Source organism: Anarrhichthys ocellatus, unplaced genomic scaffold (assembly GCF_004355925.1).
Source record: "Anarrhichthys ocellatus isolate YVR2014 unplaced genomic scaffold, GSC_Weel_1.0 scaffold120, whole genome shotgun sequence".
Classification (NCBI taxonomy): Eukaryota; Metazoa; Chordata; class Actinopteri; order Perciformes; family Anarhichadidae; genus Anarrhichthys; species Anarrhichthys ocellatus.
The window spans coordinates 527115-538981 of NW_022280150.1; positions in this window are offsets into that span (position 1 = coordinate 527115).

An 11867-nucleotide genomic window follows, 5' to 3' on the forward strand; every position below is an offset into this window, starting at 1 on the left:
CCCCCCCCCCCCCCCCCCCCCCCCCCCCCCCCCCCCCCCCCCCGGCAGCACTCGGGGATGCTATTTTTGGCCACGCTTCACTAAATAAGGCCGTGGAGCATGGCCGTGCGGGCGGGCGGGCCAGTGGAGGGGCGTGCGTCTCCGGTTCTTACCTTGGTATAAAAACCCTGGGACGGAGGGGGTTTCCTCTGATCACACTGAACCTTGCGCTCGCTGCCCCCTCCCTCACGGTGCTCTGATTTGCTCGTGTCTATTTTTGACACTTTAAAATAGCCAATGCACAATGCTTGTGTATCCCAGAACCTTTTTTAACAGTTTGATCTCTAATTGCCAAATTTTTTGGTAGTCTCTCTTTCATCTCTTTTGATTTTGGAGGAATTGCGTTTACCGACTGCCGGACAACATATCGGGGGAAGTGACTGAGTGGAATATGGGGAGAAAAGGACAAGAAAGACAGGAAAGAGTAAGAGATAATTCAGTTAAAAAGATCCCTTTTTCTGCTCCCTTTCTTTCTTTTTTTGTCTTTCCCACCTTTTATCCACCGAAACTTTACACCTCCCTTATTCACCTCCCACCATGCTTTTTTTCCTTCCCTCTTTCACTCCTTCCTTACTTCCAGCATCCTTGCTCTTTTCCTTCCTTCCTGTCATTCTCATCTTCTTCCATAAACTTCATTTCCTCCCCATCATTTCTGTCTTTAATTCTTTTGTCTTTCCCTCCCGCTCCTTCCCATTCTTACTTCATTCCCTTGGTATGTTCCCTGTTTTTCCTCACTCACTGTCTCCCCTCACTCTTTCATGCTCTCCCTCCTTCAGCCCTGTCAGCACTCACTATCTCGCTCCATCTCCTTCTCGGGCAGTCTGATCAGCTGTCTAACTTTACATGGCCCGGTGTGGTGCGCGGGGACGGCCAGCTGCCGTGTCTCGCTGCCCGGTCATCACTTCAAATCGAGTCCTCTTACACAAAGCTCTGCTCTTTTTACATTGCCCACTATTTTTTGCTCTCTTCTCTACCTGCACCGGGGGCCTTTTTTTTCTTTCATGGTCTGCCTGCTTTTTCCCCTCCTCCCTTTTTCACCCCCAACCAGTAAGAGAGAGAGAGAGGCAAGGCAAGTCCCGTGACCCTCCTCCTCTCACTCCTCCTCTCACTCCTCCTCTCCTCCTCCTCCCCGCTACCTTAAACTCTCCATCGCTGATTCAGCTCCCAGGGAGGAGAGACTCCGCCTGCAGCGACCGCTTCACTCCGCATGGGCCACCATCCCTCTCTGGATCCCCTCTGCTTTACGGTAGGTGTCTCTGTGTGTGTGTTTTACTGTAAAATAATGTTTGTTTTTGCCTCAGCATGCTTACTCACTATGTATAAATATATATTATTTAATGTGTGTCTCTGTGTGTAAGTGTGCTTTGTCCCAGCCACCTTCACACACATTCACACACACGTACAGTTTGTTTAATTAGCTGCTCTTTTGAAACAGATTGAGTTTTAGGGAGCCGGAAAGACTCTTCTCATTTATTCATCAGTACACTACTCAGAGTTGTTGTAGCGGAGCTTGTGATTCACATGTCGGCAAAGAACCATTCTGACACATTCTCACTGGCTTAAAAGGTCAAGGGTTATCTGTGAGGCGCTCCACTCCGGAGTGTTTTCTAATCAGCTGGTTGGGATGTCGTTAAATATAGTGGAAACCGATTAGACCGATAATGTTAAGTTGCTGAATATCTCTTCTTTAGGACTGAAAATGAGACTTTACATGAATTGACACAGTGCTAAGTCAGTAACTTAGGATGTTGCTTTTTTATGTGCAGGCTAAAAAACATTTTCAATTTCTTTATTCCTAAATGAAATATATATATTATTATTTTTTTCCACATTGAGAATTTTTTTCTCCCCAGAATCAGTCCTATATTTGTATAGTATTCAATCCGGCATTTGAGCCGCTAAATGTAAGCTCTGTCCATATGGCAGCAGGAGAACACGTGTAGAAACCTGGCGCGGTCCTGCTCGGTATGTGCAGCAGTGCTAAGCTGCAGCGGGACCTGGGCTCTATCTATAGACGGGACACACACACACACACACACACACACAGACAAGCATGCACACACACACACACACACGTGTGTGTCACTCCTCCAGAGAGTGAGAGAGAGAGAGTGAGAGAGAGAGAGAGAGAGAGGTTTAAAGTAGAGGCGAGTTTTCTAAAAGTGTCGTGCATGTGCTCCCGTCCCACTGTCCTGCTGTCCAGGCGAGTTTTGTTACCCAGTTAGCAGATACCAGTGGGATCAGCGGCGCTCAGCTGTCATGTCAAGCGTCCAGAGCCCCAAGGTGCTGAGGTGTCGGGTGTCTCGGCCCCTATAGGAGGTTGTGGCGGTTACAGCAGACATGCAGCTGTTTCAAGGGGATCTCTCTGTCCAGCAGGCGATCTCCCGCCGGGTGTGAAACTTGGCTTTATATGGCGCTAGCTTCACTGCAGCGACTGTGAATGATAAGAGTGGGACCAGGTTTATTAGAGGAGGAGGATTTATATTATCTGGTTTATTGGAATGCCTTTCTGATACCGTGCCCTATTGTAAGCATTACAGAAGTTGCGCCGGATGTTGGCAAATTCAATCCACTTCCTGCCCCAAGCTGTGTAACTCATGGCGCCTTATCTTGCCATCTACTGCACTCGTCTCCCTGGAGAATTGCAATTCCAATGGAATATCTGGGGACGGCGGTGGCGTCAAGACCGGAGTGGATGGGCAGCTGAATTCTTTGTAATGTGTCAACGTCTAGTGCTGGGCAAGAGTGTATGTGTGTGTGTGTGTGTGTGTGTGTGTGTTCGGGAGGGTCTGCAAAAAGCCCCCCTCGTTCACCAGCTGCAGCCGGTGATTTACAAAACCTTCCTTTTCATCGCTGGGAGAGAAAAGAGGGGAGAAATAAGGGAGAGAGAGAGAGAAGGGACGAGTGTGATTTATGGAAGAGATTTTTAGTTGAATTACTGGGCGGGCAGGGTCGGTGTGCACAGCCCCCATGGCGATGGTTACACAGTGGTGAGAGCACGCAACGTGGGCTGTTGGTAGGGGCTGCAGAGTGTGACATGTTCATATAGGATTTTGAAAGGGTGCAGTTGATGCACTCGAGCACTTTGTGTGTTTCGAAATGCAGCGTACAAGAGTCGAATCTGTGTAGCATGTGGAAAGCATTATGCAGTAAGCTGTGCAGGGGGCCTGTGAGTGAAGATGCACAAACGCAAGTTCAAATCGTCACTGCTTTTGCAAAACATGTTGCGCAGTAGTACAGAAACATGCATCTTTTGTCCCCCTATATATGCGAGAGGGCAGAATACACTGTGCCGTGTCAACAGACTCCGCTTCCACGCTCTCATGGAGATTTGATTAGCTGTAATTGTCACTCAAGGTGAAAGTTCGACAGCCAAAGACAAAAGGAAAGACTCCCTGATATTGCAGTTTTGGCAATGCCGGTGCTTCCGGGTGCAGTCCATGCTGGGGAATGTCTTTTCCCACTACTAGTTCATACTAACAGTGTACATACGTTTAACTGGCCTCATATATTTGGTGTGATTCGTAAATTCGAAAGGGGTAAAAAAAAATTGCAACACAGTACCAGCTGCTCCCCCGTAATGCCAACACACACACACACACACACACACACACACACACACACACACACACACACACACACACTCGCCCCCTAACCAATAACCCTGATGTGCTTCCTGCTGCTCCCGCTGTAGGTTTCCCTCTAGCCTCACTCAGAGCCCTTCGTTAGCCGCCCGCGATGGTTCAATTCATTATAAGCGCAACTCAGCCTTTGTGCATTTGCCTATAAATTGGTATTGATCTCTGAGAGGAGGGGGGGGGGCAGCAGAGGATGGGGAAGTGAGTGAGATGGGGGGGATGTAGTTGCTTGTGGATCAGGGACTGAGGCTAATGGGAGGGAGAAGGGGGTCTCAGGTGAACAGGGCTCACTCAAGCAACAAAGGGCGATTGAAGACGCACACACTGACACACATTTACAGACACACACACGTATCGGCATTTCTTCAGTCTGCTCTGGCCGCGTGGCCGTGGCACCTGTCCGTTCACCCTCATCATCATCATCATCACCGCCGTAGTCTGACTGAGCGAGAGTGTGAGCAGGAGAGAGAGAGAGAAAGGAGAGAGAGTGAGAGCACACGCTGTATAGAGGGGGGGCAGTCGAGGGGAGACTGCATAAGCATGGTAGCCTATAGACTGCATGGGACAGTAAGAGATAGAGAGAGAGAGAGAGAGAGAGAGAGAGAGAGAGATGAGAGGAGGAAGTGCTCTCAGCGGCGGAGGACCAGTGGGACGGTGCGCTGGACTAAAAGTTTTCAGTGTGAGGAAGAGGGGATAGATTAAGGAGAGGAGAGGGAGGGGGGGAGGATCAGAGTGAGGATGTTAGAAAGAGAGTGTGTGTGTGTGGCTGAACAGAGAGACTGCAGAGGCAGCACCTAGGACACAGACTGAGAGAAGAGAGAGCGAAGCACTTCTTCTTCCTCGTCTTCTTCTGCCCCTCTCCTTTTTCTGTCCTCGCTGCTTGCTTTAGTGCTCCTCTCTTTGGTGCATCGGCCCCGGCTGAAGCAGGGGAGGGGTGTGTGTGGGGGGGGGGGGGGGGATTCTATCCAACATCTGCCTGTAGGTAAGTGCAACATCTCCCTCATTTCCCTTAAACTTCCCGTCCCCTCCCTTCCCCCACGTCACCCCTTTCACACCGCTGCAGCTGAACCTCGAGGTGTGTGATACTCAAGGTGAATCGTGTGTGTGTGTGTGTGTGTGTGTGAAGCTGCTTCATAACGTACAGTATGTCAAAGCGGAGCGGACACATGGTGCCAGGACACTGTAGTTGTGCTGTAGTACTGCAGCATTTTTATAAAACACGTGTTCTTTCAGGACCGCTAACATGTGAGTGAAACGTGACTTTTGTAAGCAGCTTCTTGTCTTGGTGACAGTTGCAGCTGTGTTTTGATGAAGGGTATAAGTTTAGTGTCGTCACAGCGTGATTTGATTTTTAACAAATTCCAGTTTTAATGGTTTAATGTTTTAACAGCAGTGGGAAAAGTTGTTGTTTTGGGGGGGGGGGCGTTTTACTGTCCTCTGTTATTTTCAATATGTGTGTACTCAAATCTCTGCCACTGAAGTCCGTAGGGACCCGTGAGGTGCCATGGTGGAGGGGGGGTGTATGTGCATTTAGTGGTCTGCGTGGATCCAGATTCAACATTTTTTCATTCCCGTTGAGTGGGCTTGTGCCGGGGGGAGGTGGTTGGTGGTGGGTGAGGGGGTAGGAGGGGGGCCTGATGCGCCACCAAGGACAGTGGCCTGCTTGGGGGACATACTTCTTTATATGCCCATATGAACATGAGCAACTATGGAATGTAAAGAAGTATGTATCCCAGGTTGGGAAAAATTACAGCGCTGCATCTGCAATACGAAAAAAAAAAACTAACGCAAACATGTAACCCTTGGAAACCCCATCGGAGAAGACCGTTCCGCGTCCTTCCCCCCAACGTAAGCCGTTCTATGTGCACGGCACGCTTTTTTCCAGCCCACTTGAGTCCAGTTGGTCGGCTCTGCAGAGGGATGCATACGGTAGAAAACTGTGGATGCAGCTGCAACTCCAGTCAGCAGTTTTCCGCTGGCCCGCCATAGATTTTCTGGATATCTCTTTCACTCTGTTCTTATTAGTTTTATTGCGGATAGGCAGACGTGTTTCTTATACTTTAATGCCGGCGGTTTCAAGTACACCTGCTTACTTTGGCTATACTTTTTTTGTTGTCATTTATCAGGCTTTTTGTATTGGATAGTGTGACCCAGGTAAAATAAACAGTACACACACGCACTCACACACACACACACACACACACACACACACACACACACACACACAGACAGCAGTTTCCTGTAAATGGTGCAGTGATTAAATGCTAGCTAACGGATAGTAATAGGTCCGAGAGGATGGTCAGAGAGAGGAAGAGGCAGAGACAGGCCTGCAGGACTCTCCAACAGATTACTATGCTCGGACGCCTGTGTGTGTAGTTGCGCTGTCTGGCTTCGAATTGTAAACGCTTCATATTTAATGTGGTGATTTTGATCCATTTTTAATTTTCACTGATTAGCTGCTGCTGCTTTGTGTAATTCTTTCCAAAGAGTGTTTATAAGAAGTGGACGTAGTCTCCGTGACTTCACCCATTGGTTTTTCGACTTCGGTTTTCAAGCCTTGAGTTTGGCATTTTGGCCGTCGCCATCTTTGCAACCAGAAGTGACAGGAGTGGGTGGAGCTAAATACAACAAGACATTTTTAAGGCAACCAAAATGTTACCATACAAATAAAACACACTGTAAAAAGGGTTACATTTGTAAGACGAAAACAGAGTTAAACAAAATCTCCCAGACCGGACAACGCAGTGGTAGAGACCTGTCAATCACAGTAGCCCCGCCCTAAAGCATACCGTGCGTTATGGTCTGTTTGACTCTAAATGGACCATAATTTACTAAATGAACATCATGCTGTATTGAAGAAGACTTGAAACTAGAGATTGAGACCATAAACTCATGTTTACAATGTTTACTGAGGTAATAAATCAAGAGAGAAGTAGAGTCATTTTCTCATAGACTTCTATACAACAAGAGGAGTCGCCACCCGGGTGGCCATTAAAAATAATGCAGGTTTAAGGCACTTTCGCATTGGCTTCACTTTTCAGACCCGGATGTTGCCACCTCGGTTTTTCACAATAGTATAACTTTTCATGAGTAGTGGTTTTGTTTTATGGCGTTTACTAGATAGCTCAAGGAGACAAAGGAGACAAGTGTGAGGAATAATAGGATGCAAGAATGAGAAACTGAGTTATGACGAAGGCTCTGGTTCAAACCCCGCAATCTCCTGCAACATGATATTTGTGTCAGCCTGCTGAGCCAGCAGAACCCGTGGCGTTGGGGCCACTTTTCCATCAATCAAATATTCTTTAGCTCTGATTAAGTATGTATGGGACGTATATGTGTGCAGCAACAAATAATCCGGGTGAGGCTTTGGGAGCAGGTACAACAACCGTCAGGTTTTTAGTCTATGTATTTTGGCCTACTTTGTATATAAATACTGTATGTGACCCAGTTAGGGTTTACCTGTTCCTGTTTAGGTGTTATTTGGGCCGGTTTCAGTTCGCTAATTTGGCCCTGATCAGGGGCACACCTGGGGGTCGTTGTGCCAGTGTGGTGACCACTGGGCCGACAGAGATCTGCAGTTGGATTACACTTCCTGCCAATCTTATTTTAAAAGAATTTTAAAAAAAAAATTTTAAGAGGGGGTATCATAAACGAGGAGAAGTGCCTTGTGCCAAGACGCATTGTTCGACATTACAATGCGATGCAGCCAGACGGTGTTTCAAAGCTAATTAACCGTCAGTGTGAGAGACAGATCTAATCTTAGCCGGCGTGTGAAGAGGCCATTGAGATGAACCAGCTCCAGCAATGCCGACTTCAGAGCGCGGGGGGGGGCACATAGTCATAAAGCCGCGCCAAGACACAAAAAATGTGTTTGTGAGTCAAGTGTGTGTGTGTTTTTATGTTGGAGGGATTTATCGCGGTGATCTGTAAGAATGGGAGGGAAAGGTCGTCGTACTGTGGGAGACTTCAAAGACGGAGCACGGTGCTGAGGGTGAGAGGGAGTGGGAGGGAGGTGAGTGACAAAAAGGAAAACGGGGGAGAGCAGCGCCGACCGAAGTGGGAATCAGAGCGGAGGGAGTTGTGGCGAGTGAGCGTGTGAGATGAGGCGAGGCTAGAGAGGCAGAGAGAGAGACTGGATTGATGATGGCGTTCAGGGCTGGTGTGTGTTGAGGGGGGAGGCGGCGGGGGGCTGGGCGGGTATTGTTCTGTCACTTTCCCTGTGTCAGCAGGTGGAAGCTCTCATCAGGACATTAAATATGCAACAATGCTGACTGCAGCACCGTGCTGAGACAGCCAAAGCCGGACAACTGGGGGGGGGAGTAAACCATCACTAGACACCCATCCATCCATACACACACACACACACAGAGACCTCCGGCTTCTTTTTGGGGCTCTCCCAATCCTCTCTCCCTGCTCTCCTCAGCTGGCTCGCTGGTTTAGCCGGCTGGTTGACTGGTCCAACCCCCCCCCCCCATTAGGGAGGGAGTCCAGGCAAGGGCTAAATGCAAAGCTAGTAATCCACGGGCCCAGTGAGGGATTAGCAGCAGTTACATTCAGATCAGCCATGCGGAACACTGACGCCTGAAAAAAATCGGAAACATGGAAATTTAATGCAAAACCTACGAAACAGCTGAGCGAACGTACGTGTGAATGGATGTTTGATGTAACGCTCTCTGCTAAATGCTGATAAACTCACTCGGCCTCACTGAACCACTAGATGCCCCATCAGGGGATCAGGTGAAGAAAACTCTTTGTAGGTTCTCCACTTTACGTGAACAAATGATTATTCTTTTGTCAGATTTATAAAGCCGTGCATACGCCTAAGGTAAAAAATCAAACAACTTTGTGTACAACCAGCAACGGAAGTGTTCATAGCACCTGTATCATTTAGTAATCATGTGTACCTTTACCAGGGACATCTCAATCATTGGTAACTTTAATGAAAAGTTTTTTTTGCCATATTTGCTCAAACTGTCTCTATTTCCTGCCAGTTTATCTGTCTCATGTACTGCTGTCAGGGTCAAGTGACACTTTGAGCAAATATGAAAAATAAATGATTGAACGTCAGTCAGATAATTTTTGATTTTGTTCACAGTGCTGATGTTGTATCAGACTAATGATACAGGATACAATAGAAAGATCATAACTTAGGGTATACAATTAATAATTGCATGTATTTGTGGTGTAATTTTCTCATTGCAAAATAAGAAGAAACGCAGTGTTTATTACATTTTGAACAGTGCTGAGTCTGTGTAATAATGGAGTATGGCTTCGACAGTATGGCTGAGGCCTTTAACTTTTTCCTGGTTGTAAGAGAGAGTGTGTGTGTGTGAGTGCACAAAACATAAAATTATAGACTGTTATGTATGTATCTATGCACTGTACACCTGTACTGTATTTGCATGATAGAGGGCAGAAAGAGGAGGTGTGTGCAGGAAGGAGGGATGAGATTGCAAAGTCAGTTTTATATTAAGTGTCGGAGTTTATTGCCAGGAGTTGTTTTTTTCTCTCTTTTAATCATGTTTACAGTAAGTGTGCATCAGCAGCATATCCACGGCATATAACAGGTAAAGAGTAATGGAAGTTGAAAGAGATGCGGTGGAGTGGTAATGTATGTGTCGCCCTGATACAAGGACACAGACACGGCCTATTATATCCCCTCTATGTTTATGTCTGTAAAGTGAATCTCAGGAGGAATGTACTTCTGATCTCCCCAAAGTCATTCCTCAAACAATAGTCAGGGACATAAAATACACACACATATACTGCCACGTGTATTGGTGCAATGTATTATAATATACTGTATATATATTTATCTGGCTGTCTATGTTGTGATCAAATTCCCACTCCTCATATTTTGCCACTTGGGCAGTAAATGTAAAAGATGTTGTAACATATAGTTAACATTTTGAAACGTTGGCGGTTAATGTTGTAACATGTGGTTAACGTTATAAAACAGTAAAGATTAACGCTGTAATGTGGTTAACGTTATAAAACAGTAAAGATTAACGCTGTAATGTGGTTAACGTTATAAAACAGTAAAGATTAACACTGTAATGTGGTTAACGTTATAAAACAGCAAAGATTAACGTTGTAACGTGGTTAACATGAAACAGTAAAGATTAACGTTGTAACGTGGTTGACGTTATAAAACAGTAAAGATTAACGTAACGTGGTTAACGTTATAAAACAGTAAAGATTAACGTAACGTGGTTAACGTTATAAAACAGTAAAGATTAACATTGTAACATGGTTAACATGAAACAGTAAAGATTAATGTCGTAACGTGGTTAACGTTATAAAACAGTAAAGATTAACGTTGTAACGTGGTTAACGTTATAAAACAGTAACGATTAACGTAACGTGGTTAACATGAAACAGGCAGGCTTAAAGTTTTTGAAACTGTTAAGGGTTAACGTAACATGTGGTGAACAAATGGCAAATGGACTTGGACTAGTATAGCACTTTTCTAGTCTTAGAACCACTCAAAGCTCTTCCGTATTTCATCATCATTCACCCATTTATACACTGATGGCAGAGGGCTCACATGCATGGTGCCACCTGCCCATCAGAACCCTAACTAATCATTCACAGGCACAGCTTGCAAGGTCAATTTGGGGTTGAGTGTCTTGCCCAAGGACACATCGACATGAACTAGCGGAGGATCAAGCCGCGGATCCTCTAATTGAAGGTAGAACCTGCTCTACCACTAAGTTAAGGTTTGAAACAAAACATCATGGTTTGGCTTAAAATAGAAACATTTGTAATATAACGTGAACTACCATGACATATTAATGTCAGTAAAAATCACTTTTGGTTTCGCACTGGACACCAATGCTGGTCCTGTGTTTGTTTGTCCCCTCCACCAGCCCTCCATCCCTTTGGAGACTTTCTTGCTCAAATACTCCATCAGCTGCTCTGCATCTAATACTGACACAGATGGTTTACATTGGAGTTACTTGACTAATTTGGCGTGTCTTACAGACGCTAAAGGGTGCCTTGGGCCACTGCCTAAGAGTCAGTATTTGTCTATTTTCTAACACGTACACATTATATGGACATAACGTATCCATACTGAGAGCATTCACTCACTGCAGCAGCTTTTATTCGTAGCATCAGCGATGGGCTAAAGCCAAGGTAAATGTGTAATTTCACAGCTTGCACTGGCAAAGTGCTCATGCTAAACTGCTTTGTTAAAAGGTGCCGGGCTTATTAGAGCTGGAACATGTGCTGTACAGCAGACGTGTCACTAAAACCGCGGCAGACAAATTACTCTCACGAGAGAGGAAAAAAAAAAGCACAGATGACAACAGACGGAAGAAGAAAAAAAAGATAAGGCCCTGATAATGAACGACTTCAGAAAACCGAATGAATTACTCATAATCACAAGCCTTAAAAGTCAATTAGTTAATTGGCCCGGCGATTTAATGTGAGAACGATGGTGCATTGGTTCAAAATTGGAATCGATTAAGACAACACACAGCATAATGAGAAACCAAATTACGATTTGTCATTTAGCGATTAAGTCATACATTCTCTGCTAGTGGGTCGGAGCCGAGGAGCTTCACCCTGCCCCTCGACACACACACACACAGAAACAAACACACACGCAGTGCACCTTTGAAAAGCCGATCAGTCCCGGGACAGGGATCAATGTTGAGGTCATTTGTTTCGATCAATTAAACAGACATCTGCTTGAATTAGACTCCAATAGACTGCAGAAGGCTCAACCCCTTCCCATCCGCCTGTGTAGACGTAAGCCACAACCAAACGGCTAAAAGGTGAGGAATCTAACATTCCAGCAGAGAATAATTGATTATAACCAGTTAATTATTATATCACTTTGCAGTTAATGTTTCCTCTTATAACACATTTCGCTCCTGAGACGCAATGCGTGGAGGAAAAACTTCACATCTGGACCGAGCAATGTCACGGGCAACTTTGCCTCTTCTTTATGGTGTAGGGAGGGGGGGAGGGGCAGAAAAGAGGTAAAAGACAGTTGTATTAGTCCGAGTCTAATTTAACGGCTCCCGCTGGTGTTCTCTGTACATCGAGTGATGTTGCTGACGTCGGAGTCTGTCCATTACTGTAGCCTACTATATGAGGCGGGAGAGTCTGCTCCCTTTCAAATGAACACGCCGGATAATTGTTATGCAGTGAAGCTGTGAAGCAGAGGGAAGTAATTAAAGG